This window comes from Anastrepha obliqua, chromosome 2 (assembly GCF_027943255.1).
Source record: "Anastrepha obliqua isolate idAnaObli1 chromosome 2, idAnaObli1_1.0, whole genome shotgun sequence".
Lineage (NCBI taxonomy): Eukaryota > Metazoa > Arthropoda > Insecta > Diptera > Tephritidae > Anastrepha > Anastrepha obliqua.
The window spans coordinates 97870737-97887095 of record NC_072893.1 but is presented as its reverse complement, the minus strand read 5'-3'; the positions used below and the strand labels follow the sequence as shown (position 1 = coordinate 97887095).

General features: G+C 36.5%; 1 protein-coding gene across 7 annotated transcripts in view; it reads right to left on the bottom strand.

The window, feature by feature from the left end:
- LOC129237212 (cAMP-specific 3',5'-cyclic phosphodiesterase) overlaps positions 1–16359 on the bottom strand; it is a 197292-nt gene that overhangs the window by 72126 nt on the left and 108807 nt on the right. The gene's annotated exons all lie outside the window — the stretch shown is intronic.

Below are 16359 nucleotides of genomic sequence, written 5' to 3'. Positions count from 1 at the left end.
CACGCAGCAATCCGTTTGGCTACGGCGACCGCCTACCATACACACAATAAAAATATAGAGGATCTTTACCAATAAATTTACTATTGTACGAAATTAGTATAAAGCGAAAAAATATAGCAAGATGTAAATTATCTTCTTAATGCTCTTATCCTTTTTTGAACAAATGCATTAGAACAATACAATAATCTTCATTTTTTCCATCACATGTTTCTGAAGAAAAAAACGGAAAAAAACTAAACACAAGTTCATTAGCTTTCAAAGTGCCACAGCACGTTAAATATGGACACGCGTATGTTGCTATTGCGCCCTGATGGGTGTCCTTGCGACTCATAAAAGCTACCACCAACGCCTCGCTATCGTATGTTGTATGTATTTTTTTGCCTGGATTCTTTTAAAAATAGACTTGAGCTCCAACGACAAGTATTTTATCAATGCGTTCAATATTGCCGCATTGTTGCAAGTTGAAGTGCTAATTTTGAGCCAGCTGGTGGTTTTAACCAGTGGGGCATAGCAATATTTTGCATTTAGTGCATTAGTCTATTATAATTGGTTGATTACTACCAATTTTATGCTTACTTCACTTTAAAGTTGGCTTGGGGACTTTAACTCTTCGTTGTGGTAATGGAAAACAAAAAAAGCAAAAAATATTTGCAATTGACTTCTTGATACTGCTGATACCTCAATCAGAAACGTCTTAATAAACATACTAAGAACAATAAAAGTTATATCGGTCCTTGGTTACGTTGGGGTACCAAGAATTGAACTCGCTGACCGTGCTGCTACAAATGTCAAGCACATATTCGTTCATACATTCAACTACAATTCGAAGAAAGATATGTTTCAAGAGAATATAAACAACTGGTTAAATTACAGGAACCACTATGCCAATATTAATCTCCGTCAGCGGACCAACCATACACTCGTCCATTCAAACCTTGAAGATGCAGAACATTGAAATTGTAATTTAAAACAAAGCTATTCTTATAATCGTGCTGTAAAATATAGTTAAAAGATATGTACATATTATGTATTAAAAAGGGTGGTTAAGTTTCAAGGTCGATTTTGAATAAAATACAATTTTTTTAGAAAATTATTGTCGTTTCTCTTTATTATGATAATATTGGTATGGTTCAATTATGTATCGAACAAAATACCGGCCAAATGGCCGCCGCGGCCTCGGCGGCACACCTCCATCCGATGGTCCAAATTTCCTTTAGCTCTTGAATTGTTGCTGGCTTATCGACGTATACCTTTTCTTTCAAATAACCCCAAAGAAAGAAGTCCAACGATGATTTTTTAGCTATTAGGTGTGAAGCCTTTCAAAATACAGCTGTTGCAAGAATTGAAGGCGAACGACCTACCTCAACGCAGAATTTTTGGTGAATGGGCTCTTGAAAAGTTGGCCGAAGATCCACTTTTTTATCGAAAAATTGTGTTCACCGACGAAGCTCATTTTTGGATCAATGGGTACGTAAATAAGCAGAATTGTCGATTTTGGAGTGAAGATCAGCCAGAAGAATTGCAAGAGCTACCAATGTATCCAGAAAAGGTCACAGTTTGGTGCGGTTTATGGGCTAGAGGTATCATTGGACCGTACTTCTTCAAAGATGCTGCGAATCGTAACGTAACTGTGAATGGTGAGCGCTACCGTGGAATGATATCCCAACTTTTTTTTGCCCAAAATGCAAGAGCTTGACTTGCATGACATGTGGTTTCAGAAAGACGGTGCCACATGCCACACAGCACGGGTAACAATGGACTTGTTGAGAGGCGAGTTCGGTGAACACTTTATTTCACGTTCGGGACCTATCAATTGGCCACCCAGATCGTGCGATATAACGCCTTTAGATTATTTTTTGTGGGGCTATGTTAAGGCTCATATCTATTCAGACAAGTCTGCTTCAATTAACGCATTGGAAGACAACATTAAAGCAATTATATGTGAGATACCGGCCGAAACATTGGAAAGAGTATGCCAAAATTGGACTAAGCGGATGGACCATTTGAAGCGCAGTCGCGGTCAACATTTGTATAAAATAATCTTCAAAAATTAAATTATATGGACTGTACTAACGATTTAAATAAAAAGTTCATGCATTTTTCTGAATTTCACGTGTGTTTTTTCAAAAACTTTCCTATAGCTCTTAAAAAATCACTCTTTATGTATGGGAAAACTTACCAGCTTTTCAAACTCTAGAAGAAGCTTAAAAAAAAGATTAAAATGGTGGTAGGCAAAATCAGTTTTTGTCTGCATATTACAGAACTTCATCTCTCGCGTCAACTCGCATTCACATTTTTAAAAACCAGCCGAAAGAAAATTACGACGGTAGCGTGGTAAAAACAGTCGCACTTACAAATGCATGACAATTGTCCATATGAGTAAATTGTGTGCTAGTGAAGGTAAAGAGTGAGCAGAAGGAATAAATGTAATATATTACTTTACTGAGAATTGAGGTGCATAACCTCGTTTCAAAGCAAATTTTCTGCTTTGATTGTGCACTAAAAGCTCATTTCACAGCAACTGCTAAAACACCGCTACAAGTTGTATAATCAGTATAATTGCTGCTACAGGGTATTTTGTTCTTAGTGTTGCTGTTGGATGCTTCGGTTGCTCGTCGTGCCGCAAAATTGTGCAATTCATGCATTCATCCAGGATAATCGTTTAATTTTTCTAAGAAGTTATGCGCACTTTCAATTGGTGATTGGAACGTGGCAGAAAAGTGCAAATAAGGAAATTAGGAAAACGTTCGTACGCATTTGTATGTGTAAATATTTTTATGCATCTGCGTGCATGTATACGAAGTAATCATGGGCGTTGCCTTCGAATTTAAGTTCATGGATAATGCCGGCAGTTTTTATTGCATTTCGATTTACAAACGCTTGCCATCGAGACAGGTGCACGTGTGTGAGTAAATTACGTGAAAAAACGTACGCTTTTATGAGATGAACAAATACACCGTCTATAGTGGGCAGGCATGTGTTAGATGATTTTATGTGCTTTTTACTCCTGTTTTCCGAAGAGGAAATTAAATTTTTTTCATATCTGGCGTCGCAACGATTATGTTTTAGTTAGCGAACTGTAAGAATTTTAGTTAAAGGGTGTACAATTTTCTAATATTTAGTTGAATCAGCAAAATATGAATACATATGTATATTTGTTTTGCTGAAGAGGTATAAGCGGAAACACAGGCATCCAAGGAAAAAAGATTTAATTTTTTAATAAATATTTGCATAGTAATAGCAGTATGTGGGCCAGAATTAATTATTCTAGGAACCGTTTCTAAACCATCTTAATTTTATACTCTTAAACGGCAAACCCATTTTGGTCAGCGCCTACATTCGCCATATGAAGTTCACTATCTCTAATCCTCCCTCACATCTCTATCACTGATGTGTTGTGGTGGGTCCAATTTGTATAAAAACAACTTATGGTGCTTGCTTAAGCTGGGTACAGACGGAAATCAAATCCAAAGAATCGGTTGAAATTTCAACAGATTGATGCGTGTGACTGCGCCGGCAAGCCGATCGAAAATTAACAAAAATTTTTGTCAACCTGCAATCGTTTGCGTGTGTGGTTTCTCTTATTTTCCTCCCATCTTTCCATCCACAAATAAATACCATAAACATTTTTTTGCGCGTTCCATGTTTATGGTGCACACACTGACCAAGGTATCGTAGTCCCTTACCGCAGCCCGTAGAGAACACAAAATTGAGCAAAACTTAGCACGTAAAAAACAACTGCGTTCTTTTAGTTACATATTTACATATTTATATGTGTTTGTGTTTGTTGTATCGACACAATGTTGCCATTGATATTTTTGCATACACACTTTTTCACACATCCGCGTTATCAGGTACAATTTTTCATTGTTTAATAAACCAAAGCCAAACCCACCAAATGAAAATAGTTCATTTATCTGTAATTCACATTGTTTTTAAGTTATTTTAACAAAAATTATACTCTCTGGCCCTCTGGATATACACCCAAATGGTTAGACCAACCATACTGTATGGGGCACTAGTATGGTGGAGCAAATCTATCCAACAAAGAGCGATAACCAAACTGGGAAAAGTACAAAGGCTTGCTTGCCTATGCATCTCCCACCACTTCATTTAGCAGTCCAAGAGGAAGCAGCTACGCAAACACTCGTTCTACACATGAAAGAAAATTTCAAATTAGGCAACCTCACCGGTCACCTAAATAGCCTAAATATAATCAAAAACACCATAAGCATGGCTCAAGTCTCAGACCACATTGACCCAATCCTCTGTTTCACAAAAGGATACACAGTTACCTTTCCTGAGAGGATCGAGTGGAAAACAAACCCGAAATGGATGAATGATGATTCACAAAAATGGTACACTGATGGATCAAATTATGGTGTAGGAGCAGGAGTAGTAGGGCCCAGAATCCACAAATCATACACTCTCACCAGGGATACCACCATCTTCCAAGCGGAACTATACGCAATAATGGAAGCAGCAAACATCATGCAACGTAGAAACCACAAGAGAGTAAAGATCAAAATACCCTCGGACAGCCAATCAGTTCTAAAAGCTTTAGATAGCTATACCTACAACTCAAAAGCTCTCTTAGAATGCCACAGGGCACTCAATGACCTGGCATCTAATCCAAGAATGTTTCATTAATTTGGGTACCGGGACATGACGGCAACGAAAAGGCAGACTTTCCAGCCAAAAAAGGGGCAGATGAAAACTTCATCGGATCTAGTCCCATGTTCGGATTCAACAAAAACAGCCTGAAACAAAAAGTAAAATACTGGGCAAAAACTCTATTAAATCAGCATTGGAACAACGTAGAGGGTCTTAGACACTCCAAAAAGTTCCTAAGTTTCAACGCTAAAAGAGCTAACATGGCCCTCACGTTAAACAAAAAGAGCATTCGCACTCTACAGGCGCCCTCACGGGTCACTTCACCTGCAACAAACACTTACATAAATTAGGCATAACTAACACCAGCACCTGCAGATTTTGCTGCGAAGATGAGGAGTCTATAGAACATCTCATTATAGAATGTCCGGGGTTGACGCATAGAAGGAAAAGGTTTTTTTTAAACAAGTTCATGCTTACAGATGAAGACCTTCAGAAGGAGCTGGTACACTTCATAAGCATACTTAACAGTCAATAGACAGCATAGGGTGCACAATAGATCAATATGGTCGCAGTGCTAAAGGGCCATACCTTAACCCTTTACAACCATTAACCATTACTTTTTCTAAGTTTATTTTCTAAATGATTTCGAAATGTACTGTTTGGTAACATTGTGTGGTGAGAGAGCAATCTGCTGACACAATTCTACGGAATTTTCCAAAATCCTACGATAAGATCTCCGATACTACGATACGGAAGGGTGGCATTTTTTCATTTCCATGGGGCTCTCATTAGTTTGATCGTAAGAGCTGACACGATCCTGCGTTTACGTCGGTGAGTGTGCGCAGAGTTTGGATTTCAAGGCCGACGTTGGTATCGGTGTTAATGCTGGTTTATACTCGTAGATAAACGAAGTCTCCTACAACCTCGAAATCAGAACTGCCAATAGTGACGTGGGTGCCGATACGCGAGTGCGCCGGCTGTTTGTTTAATGACATGAGGTACTTCGGTTTGTCCTCGTTCAACACCAGACCCATTCGTTCTGCTTCTTTATCCAGTTTGGAAAAGGTAGAACTAACAGCACGGTTGTTAAGGCCGACAATGTCAATATCATCGGCCTACGCCAACAATTCTATGCTCTTATAAAAATTGTTCCAGCACCAGGTTAAAGAAGTTTCACGGCAGAGACTGAACCTTGCCTGAAAGCTGGTTTGGTATCAAACGCCTTGGGGAGGTCCTTCCCAATTCCGACGGCGCTGCAGATATTGAGCAACGTCATTTTGCATAACATGCAAATTTTGCTAACAAATGAAATTCTTTACTGTTTGAAATTATAATAGTGACGTGGGAGCTAACATGTCTGTTTGTTTGATGATAGAAGATATTTTATCTTTCCTCGTCGACCATCAATGATTAGATTTAGGTCGATGGTGTTGATAATCGGGATACGCCCTGCATTGAAATCTCTTGCATACTTATTAGGTTAGGCTGTTCATCGTCATGCCTCGGGGTAGTTAAACTTATCACCGCTAAGGCCAGTTCAAACTCAAAATTAATTATGTCAAGTTCTTGAGATCCTCAAGATCTTTAAACAAGTGTCAAGCGTATAATTCGTGGGCTAAATAGTTTTGGAAAAGGTTTTGTATATTCCTCTTCTTCTTTACTTTTTGGCGATTTCTATAGAAGTCCTTTCAAGGCACGTCCAATTTTAAGGCGCAAAATTTACTAGAGCAATAATCAGTATGAATCGCGGTTGTTAGGCATATATCGGATCTACTGGGACTAAGCAGAGGCTTCGTGCTTTGAGCAGTTATTGCTTCAACCTTCCCATAAAACTAGTACTCAACTGTGTATAGAGGAAAGGGTCTGCTCTCCATTTATTCCCCGAATTTAATTGGGTCGTGAATTTGGAATTCTCAGGGGTCTCAATTCGCAGTCAGTTTTCAACGAGTTTGTATGTATATATAATATTATATAATAATAATTAAGGGAATGTGTTCCTGGAAACAGCCTAGTCTACCATTTACCCCAAAAGAATTGGTAACACATGTTATATCTACTTATAAGTCGACAACCTTGGACATTTCGAAACTAAGAGTGGTAGCGTATCGAACTTTGACCATAAAATACATCCTTATATAATAATTGCTATACGTACTTAGTTTCACATTTCCCAAAAATCTATTTCTATCTGACTGTAATTTAAGAATACTTCTAGACTCGTCCTTACTTAACCTTAGATCTCTAACCGACTGAATATAATTAATTTATTACGAACATTGCACTCTCAACTGCTCCTGATAATTGGGTATGAAAACGATCAGCGCTCCCCTTTTTACTAATACTCATACAGATTTATATGCATAAATAAAAGTATATTTCTTATGAATGAAAGCAATATACTAAGTGAGGTGAGCAAAAACAAAAAGGAAGCAAAAGAGGATGGGTAAGAGTACAATAATCGTCATCAGTTAGCAGAGTGTACTCGTACTACGTGAATGCAAATGTATGTGCACATGTAGGTAGGCGTTAATAGACAATATATGTACGCTAGAAATTCTAGTTTCAATTACCTTGCGTTGTTAAATAGCCACTTGTAGAACAAAAGCCCTGCAGGGAAATCTATTGGTTCGAATTGGTATTTTCTTAGTAAACTTATAAACCTAACTACATAATTTATACTTCTTCGCGTTTTTCTAAAAGATATTTCGATACTAACTCTAATGATAACAAATATCAAAACATATCACTTCATCTTTACGCTCTTAAAATAAAAACTCTATTAAAACTTATTTTCTATAGATAGATAGATGAAAAAATAAAAGTGCAAAGTTGGGCTCACTAGTTGGCTTATATTTTTCACAATAATCTCCTCGCAGAATTTTACCGTGAAGTTTTTCCTTTCAGGAAGTTGCTGTCGATATGTTTGTGTGTGGTGTTACAATTTTATTTAAGTGAATACGCAGCACAATTAGATTGCGCTTGTTAGTCAATTATTGGCGTGTAACGTAGTAAATGATTTTATTGTGTGAATTAATATGAATAAGACGGCAATTTGTAACAAATTGTATACATTTTCCGGGTGTTTACTTATACAAAAATTCAAACATATTTATCCGATGATAAGAATACAATTCTTCGACACCTGCCATAAAATTTCTTAGCAAAATAGGGATTCATTAATTCTATGATCTATGCAAAATCATTGCTGATCAGCCAAGCTTCCAGGTCAGGTTTGCTTGGCTTACTCATGTGCCTGTATTTCACGTCCTAATACGACTATTAAATCAATACTTGATTGTACTATATTTGTGGAAAACTCGGTAAAAAATTAATTGTAAATGCTTGTAAGCCAATACCGACACAAGAATAATAGTAAAAAATATAGTAACATCTGCTCGAAAAATTGTAAATATGATTATGATCATACTACATACATATAAGTTAAAAGAAGGACTAAAAGCATATTCATTTCTAGTATCAATGGGATGAGCAATTAGACCCAAGTGTTTAGCAGATAAAAACTGAAAACATGTTTTTAGTTCGGAAGCGACACACCACATCCGTGCAACGATCAACAACCATACGAAAGAAAATTACGTGACCAATCGTATAAGCTGAATCGCAGTCAAACCAATGAATGCAAGCCATCGTAACGTCACAATGACGTGGAACTCTTGCAAAAGTTAATAAAAACAACTAAAATCTAACGACGGATCCGACTTTGTTTTTTATACCATATATGAGTTCTAGTCAAAGTGATAGAGATGAAAAAATAGTGCGGAGGCATCTAAGATAACAGAGCCGAAAAATCAACGACTCAACGACTAACTCTAAGTACATATTCAAAAGGAAAATAAGCAAATTCTAAGAAATTAAATATTAGGGTTGCCTTTGTAGTGCAGTTAGCTACTTTTTCAGTATAAGAGAAAAGAGCAATCCTTTGGCACTCCCAAACACACTGTAAATATGTAAATGTTTGGTTATTCTAGCCCTTTTATAAATTTTTCTTTGCAGATTCCTGAAGCGGCAAACAAATAAGATATCCTTATTGAATTTCTCTCGAAATTGAAAATAAATGTACACATACATGTGCAATAGGGCGGGCCGATTTAAAAATCTCTTTGCTCTGTGAAAATCGTATTCTAGGGATCAAAATAAGAAACTTTGCCGAAGAAACCATACCTCTAAAACGAATTCTGATGTGCCCCTATTTGGGTCGAACGAAAAATCCCACTTTGATCCATTTAGAGTGCTCCAATCGAGTCCAAATGTATGACCGACCCCCCTAACTTTGGACGGCCGATCCACCCATGCCAGTGGCACACCCCCTGGAACTCCTTTGGGGGGTTCCCCATACAATCATTTCCAAATATCACCATTTTTGGCCTTTACATGAGGAAAGAAACTAAAAAGTTCGACCTAAATTGGGGGACATCAGAATTCGTTTTAGAGGTATGGTTCCTTTGGCAAAGTTTCTTATTTTGATCCCTAGAATATGATTTTCAGAGAGCAATGGGCGATTTTTTTGCCTCCCCACAAATCGACCCGGCCTAATGTGCAATCTTGTAAATTGTATTGTATTTAAAATATTTTTAAAGTAAAATGGAATACAAAGGATTCCTTAGGGGGAAATAAAATTAATGCAATATTTTTAACAAAATTTTTTTATTTTTTTTTATCACATACTTCATTAATGCTCACTTGTTGCATTTATCACATAAAAATGTTTCGTCAGTGGTAAATACTTAAATACTAAAGAATACAAAAGTAAATAAAATACAACCCAAAACAACTTATAAAATCAAAACTTCTCCACTGAATATTTAAACCTAAAATTCAAAACTGTAGTATTTAGTTATTTCCCTAAGTTGTCGCGTAAGGCTTCTAATTGTAGTCTTTGTGGGTCATATACTCCACCACGACATCTTTTTTGGGTGGGGTTGAGTTTATTAAAATTCTTCCCATAATAAATTTATTACAAAAACCATATGTAATTATATATTTTTACAATTTACTTACATCTTTGCTTAAATTCGATCGTTTACGGGCGGCTGTCGGTGTTCAAACGAGTACGTTCAGCACTCGTTCACATATGTCATAGTACGAAATATGCATTATTCTGACGAGTGGTACGTTCGCTTATGTGATGAATAGACCCCAGTTTTCATCATTACTAAATTCGGCCGCCGTAGCCGAATGGGTTGGTGCGTGACTATCATTGGGAATTTAGAGAGAACGTATGTTCGAATCTCGGTAAAACACCAAAATGAAGAAAAAGTTTGTTCTAATAGCGGCGACCGCTCGGCAATGGCAAAGACCTCGGCAGGGTATGGCAAAACCTCCGAGTGAATTTCTGCCATGAAAAAGCTCCTCATAAAAAATATCTGCCGTTCGGAGTCAGCTTGAAACTGTAGGCCCCTCCATTTGTGGAACAACATCAAGACTCAGATATGAGGAGGAGCTTCGCCAAACACCCAGAATATATGTATATATTCAGCCAGTTATATCTATTTATATATATATACATATATTCTTATTATTACTATTTTATTGTATTTATAAATGTAATAACAAAGCAATAACAAGCTACTACGGTTATTGGTAAAAAATTGATTAGTCATATAATATATGAAAGCAAAGTGAACATAGAGGCCCCTTAATTTATTGATAGACTTTTGAATATGTTTTAATACCGTCAACTAATTATAGGTGTCGCTAAATGCTTCCAGCTGTTTTATACAATATACGCCCATCAAGCTTTGTTTGCATTTGCGGCTAGTCAGAATAGTCTTTTGGAGCAAGTGCTCCCTCTTTCCTTTTATCAAATTTATTTTACCAGTTAGCAATTTTTCCCCAAATATATGTAAATAATATGGGCAATCTATTTCACGCCAGGTTGCGCTAAAAAAGTTTGATTTGAGTTAAATTCCCATTACTTTATCTTTGAACTCCACATCTATAAAAATTATAAATGTACATACATACTTTCTAGTTAAGAAGGGGTAACGCCAAGTGTTATTGTGAGTCTGGCCCACGGCTGATCTTACAAAACTTACCTGTAAATAAATAAGAAAATAACAAAATTTTCATTAGCAAGAGACATTAGTATATAAGCATAACTAATTATAAGTAGGGCAACTATATTTCAAAGAAACTTTTATTGTTATATTCCGACTTAAATTAATTAATTAATTTTTATTTATATAAAATTAGTTTTAATTAAAAAAATATTTGTAACATGATACGAATTGGCATAAATATAATACATATACATATGTATTAATTTTAAAATTACTTCAAAATAACCCCCCACAAATTTTAACTTCATTCCCATTTTTTACTTAATTATACATACAGGGTTTGATTGAAAAGTAATGAGCCTTATTTTTTTAAGCAGTTTTATAAAACCCTTTGGCTTATACAATTAATATTCTTCAAAATAGGACCCTTGAGCGTTAATACACCGCTGGTAGCGGTCCTTCCACTGCAGGAAATATTTTTGAAACTCAGTCGCCGGAATCGCGTTCAATTCGGCTGGCACAATTTTTTTTCGAAACGCCTCCCCTTCAGCTTTCTTTTCAGGCGCGGGAACAAGAAGTCCGGAGGGGACAGGTCTGGGCTGTAGGGAGGGTGGGGAAGCACCGGAATCCCCACCTTGGCCAATGCAGAGGTGCAGAGGAAGGCGGTGTGCGCCGAGACATTGTCGTGATGAAGGGTCCAATTGTTGACGAGGTCGGGCCGAACCCGGGCGACGCGGTTTTTCAGCCGAGGGCGAACTTCTTTGTAAAATGCCGCGTTTACAGTGCTTCCTGGAGGTACAAACTCCTTGTGGGCGATGCCTCGAGAGTCGAAAAAGATGATCAGCATGGTTTTGACCTTGGATTTCGACATGCGCGCCTTCTTGGGTCGTGGTGACTGCCTCGTGTGCCACTCTGCAGAGATTGCTCCCCGTAAGCCTCCTTGAGTAGCCCAATGGTTTCGGTACTCATTTTGTTTAGCTTTACGCAAAATTTGATCGAGTAACGTTGCTCCAACGATTGCTGCATTTTCGCCACTACAAAATCCTAACACACTTTTAAAATAGCTTTCACGCGCGGAGCGATGTTGACTGCAACTAGGAGCTGGGACCGATTTCTAGTGGTAGGGGAAGGTCCAAATTTTCCCCCACCAGCCGATTCGGTTGATCGCTTGGCAGACGCTTTGCGCGGGAAGGCTCATTACTTTTCAATCAAACCCTGTAAGGACAGAAAGGAATTTCTAAGCATTTATCTATTTCTTGCTCAATTTCGTACTCAATTTAAGTCTGCACATCAACCAGAAATTTCTGGTGTTTCTCAGTGTAAGGGAACTGTACCTGAGTAAAAAAGGCACGCACTTAAAAACATAATTAATAAAATCAATCGGTTTGAACATCGCAGATGTGTTCGAAAGACGTCTTCTAACTTCGCAACAGGGCGCCTTGAAATGACGCACCACTTTATATTTAAATACTATATTGTGATAAAAGGAAAACACACCAAATGCGATTGTATATGCACATTAACTAAACTTTGGAAACTTTATACATTTTTTTGATTTCGAGCTTGAAGTCTCAAATAAAGAAATTATAAGAGATTTTACAACAAAAAAAAAACAAAATTCTGCAATTAATGTTCAAATAATTTCTTTGTGAGCATCTGCAAAAAATGTCTTAAAGTGATTGAAAAATAATATCTATATTCAACCTAACGCTTCAAAAGTGAAATGAACTTGCTTTGGATAGGATAATCGCCAACGCAAGCCAAAAAGCAATGGTATATATTTTTTACGTGATTCATGAAAAGAAAAAGGAAGAGGAAGGAAATCAAATAGTGAATGAAATAAAATAAAAATAAAAAAACGCAACCGTTTTGATACAGCCCTTTTCAGACACTTTTGGCCTTTCACAACTGTGAGCTTTCATATGTGTTTACATGAGCGTACATGCACATAGTGATATATGTAATACATAAAAAAAATGCGACGACGAAGAAGAGGCAAGAGAGTGGTACATGAGAGAATGAGTAATGTACACAAATATTTTTGCATTTTTGCAGTTCACTGCATGCCGACCTCCTCAACTCAACTCGCTTAGAAGTTACCTATTTTTTATTGAATCATACGTGCATACATACATACATACATTTATATGTATGTATGTGCACACCTACATAGTGTTGCATATTCATGTCCAAAGACCTGCTTTTGCAACGTAATGATTTTGCCGATTTCTTTATTCGTTCAGCCAGTTTTTTTTGTTGTGTGATTGCCTGGCTTTTCGCTGCTTTACTCCTGGGTTGTTGGCCTGTTCACCCATGTTTGCGTGTTTGTAAGCTGTTTGCTCATGATGTTGTTGTACTCTAACTGTCACAAGGACACTGACAGCGTCGGCAGCCCTGCGATGGGCCGTTGCCAGCCAATTGTTTTTTGCTATTACATTCTTTTCTGCTGAGTATTGTCGCCATCGAGTCGGCTGAATTCGTCAACAATACTGAATTTTGCCTTCGCATGAGCCAAAAATATGTCAGAATATTTGTTGTCACTTCTAAATCATAACTAGATTTGTTTTTCAAAAATTCTGTTATTTTTTAATAATTTTTATGGGCGACATTTTTCGATGGTAGACGTAAAGCATTTTTTTAAATGGGTAGAAAATTAGAGATTGCAAAAGGGTTGTAATAATTTTTTGTTGGTATGCAATAGATACTTTTAAGTGAGTAAATAAAATTGTTTGTAAAAGTCATTAAAAATGACATTCACAAAAAATTTAAAACTTCTTCTAATTTTAGTAGTAGTAATTCTTTATTTATTTATAAATATTTCATCTTACATTTCAATAATTTTTACAATAATTCGTTTAAATATATAAATACATAAAGAAAGAAATAATAAATTTGTGGCAATAACAATGTTGTCTGTCACAACTCAAAAATTAATCAAAAATTGAACTCTGCAATAAGAAAATTTCTATAGCGTAAGGCTGAGTATATAAAGCATGTTAGTCTTTTTCAATTATGGCCATTAAGTATATCTATTACTTCTGCTTCATTTAGCTTCGCTGCGTTTAGGTATTTTATTCTGATCTCCTTCAGTACCGGACATTTTCCTAAGAAGTGCTGCATATTTTCTTCCTCGTTTAAATTGCAGAGGCTGCATATTTTCTGAGCATTTCCATACGTAGTTGCATTTAGCTTCAGTAAACCACATCTTGCTTTGAAAATTGTCGTAATATCAGCTAGCCGCATATCTTCTTTAATATATGATTCCCCTTTTGAGTAGTCTAAATGTTTATAAATTCGCTTCGCGCTTGACTGTGCTTTTTGCCTTGCCATGTTGATATCTTTTATTTTCATTTCGGTAAGAAGTTGCACACAGCGATCTTGCCAGTCTATAGAGGTGATGTTTTCTTCAAACTTCAGACCAAACTCCATTCCCATGTCGTTCAGATGTTTAAGCCAAAACACATTTTTACTTAAGATGCCTTGTCTTAGTTTGTGTGGGAGTCTGTTGCAATTATATTTATAAAGAGCTTTCCAGATATACTTCATGTGTAATTCTAAAGAATACATGTGACTATCTTCTATATTAGTTTCTAATGTTATTGCATAATTTGGAGTGAACTCGGGTAGTTTGAGGATTCTTTTAATAAAGTAACGTTGAAGTTTATTTACCTCATCGAATAAGGCATATCCCCAAACTTGCGCTGCGTAGGTTTGGATCGCTCTGCATACCGCTTGGAACAGCTTCCATTTTGATTTTAATGAAATGAATGGCTTCGCTAAAAAATCGTTCCATGTGCAATTAATACTAGCTTTTGCTGAAGTATTTCTGGCTTCTAAGTGCTTGCCGAATGCCATTTTGGGTGTGAGAATGACACCAAGATATTTATATTCGGCCACCAATTTAATTTCTTTACCTTGGTACCACCATTTTTCAGCCTGGGAAAGTCGTCCATCTCTTCTAAACACCATCATCTCCGATTTATTTGGGTTTACTTCCATATTCCATTCAGCGCAGTATTTCTCCAGGTTATTAATCATGGATTGCATGACTTTAGGGTTATCCGCTAGGAGAACAATATCATCGGCATAAAGGAGAAGACGTATATTCATGCCCTCAACCAATAGTCCACCTTCTAAATAGTCGTGCAAATCGTTTAGATATAAAATGAACAATAATGGCGACAACAGACATCCTTGTTTCACACCAGTGCAGGTTTCAAAATAGTCGGATACTTCTTTTCCCGTCCAAACCGCAGATCTAGTATTATCCTAAATATTTTCTATGAGGTTCGTTATTTTGTTAGATATTCCCATCTGTCGAAGTTTATAAATCATCGGTCTCCTCGGCACCCTGTCGAACGCCGCCTTGAAATCAACAAAATATGCGTAAACTTTTTGATTTTCATGAAACTTTAGATGTACAATAGACGCAAGATTATAAATGTTATCTACAGTTGAATAGTTTCTTCTAAAGCCGGCTTGGAATTCTGTGAGCACGTTGTTTTTTTCTACCCAATTTGCAAGTCTTGCGTTTATCAATCCCATTAACACCTTTGCGATAGAATTCATAAACGATATTCCCCGATAGTTACTGGCTGCATTTACATCTCCCTTCTTAAAAATTGGGAAAATTATCGTTTTTTCAAAAGTTTCATCGATTCTTCCGATCTCAAAAATTATGTTGTATACCTTTGTTAACTCCAACTTAAATTCTGGCGAAGCAAACTTTAGCAGCTCATAAGGTATTCTATCTTCTCCTGGCGTTTTATTGATTTTAGCATTTTCAATGGTTTTTTCAACTTCCATAAATGTTATATCTTTATCGAGATATTCATCTTTACATAGCGCAGCTGCGTAATAAATGTCTTTTGTTAATTGCGGTTGGTTTAGTAGACTTTGGAAATAGTATTTAAAATCGTTCGCAGTGATATTTGTACCAAGTTGAAATGACTTTCCTCTTATATCCTTCGCTAAACTCCGCCATTCTTTTGCATTTGCAGTTTTGTTGATTCGTTTTTCAATTTTTTCGTAATATTCTTTCTTTGCTTTTTCACATGCGTTTCTATAAAATTGATTTGCTTGTAGATATTTTTGCTTATCGTCTTCAATGTTAGATTTTCTAAAGTCATTCAGATATTTGAAGGATAGCTCCCTAGCCTTAAAACATTTGAAATTGAACCATGCATTTTTAAAAGTGATTTTAATATTTCTGGCAGGTGACTGTGGCACTGACATTTTTATTACGTTGGCAAGCTTCTTCAGATCCATTATTTCTCCTCCATTTTTAAACTTATTTAGGTATTGGTTTAGTTTTAATTGATAATTTATCTTATCTTTTCCTTTAAGCACTACTTTCGGCAATAAGTTGATGTTTTCCAATTCGTTCAGTACCATATTTGTTTTTAATACTAATTTAATTGGCATGTGGTCAGACCATACCTTTGATTCAACTTCGAATCTTTCAGTGTATTTCAAACCTTCTTGGGAAACTGCGCATATATCGTTTACGGAATTACCAACTGCACTTACAATATGTAAGTCAAATTTCCTTCCTTATCACCAGCTGTTCTGCCATTCAATAGAATTAGACCATAGTCTTCACAGAAATCCATAAAATTTTTGCCTCTATTATTTAATACCGCGTCTCTTGAGCTCCTTTTTCCAGTATCTGCTGAGAATGTGGCTGTGTACAAGTCTTCGATATTTTGTTGTATATTTCCAACTC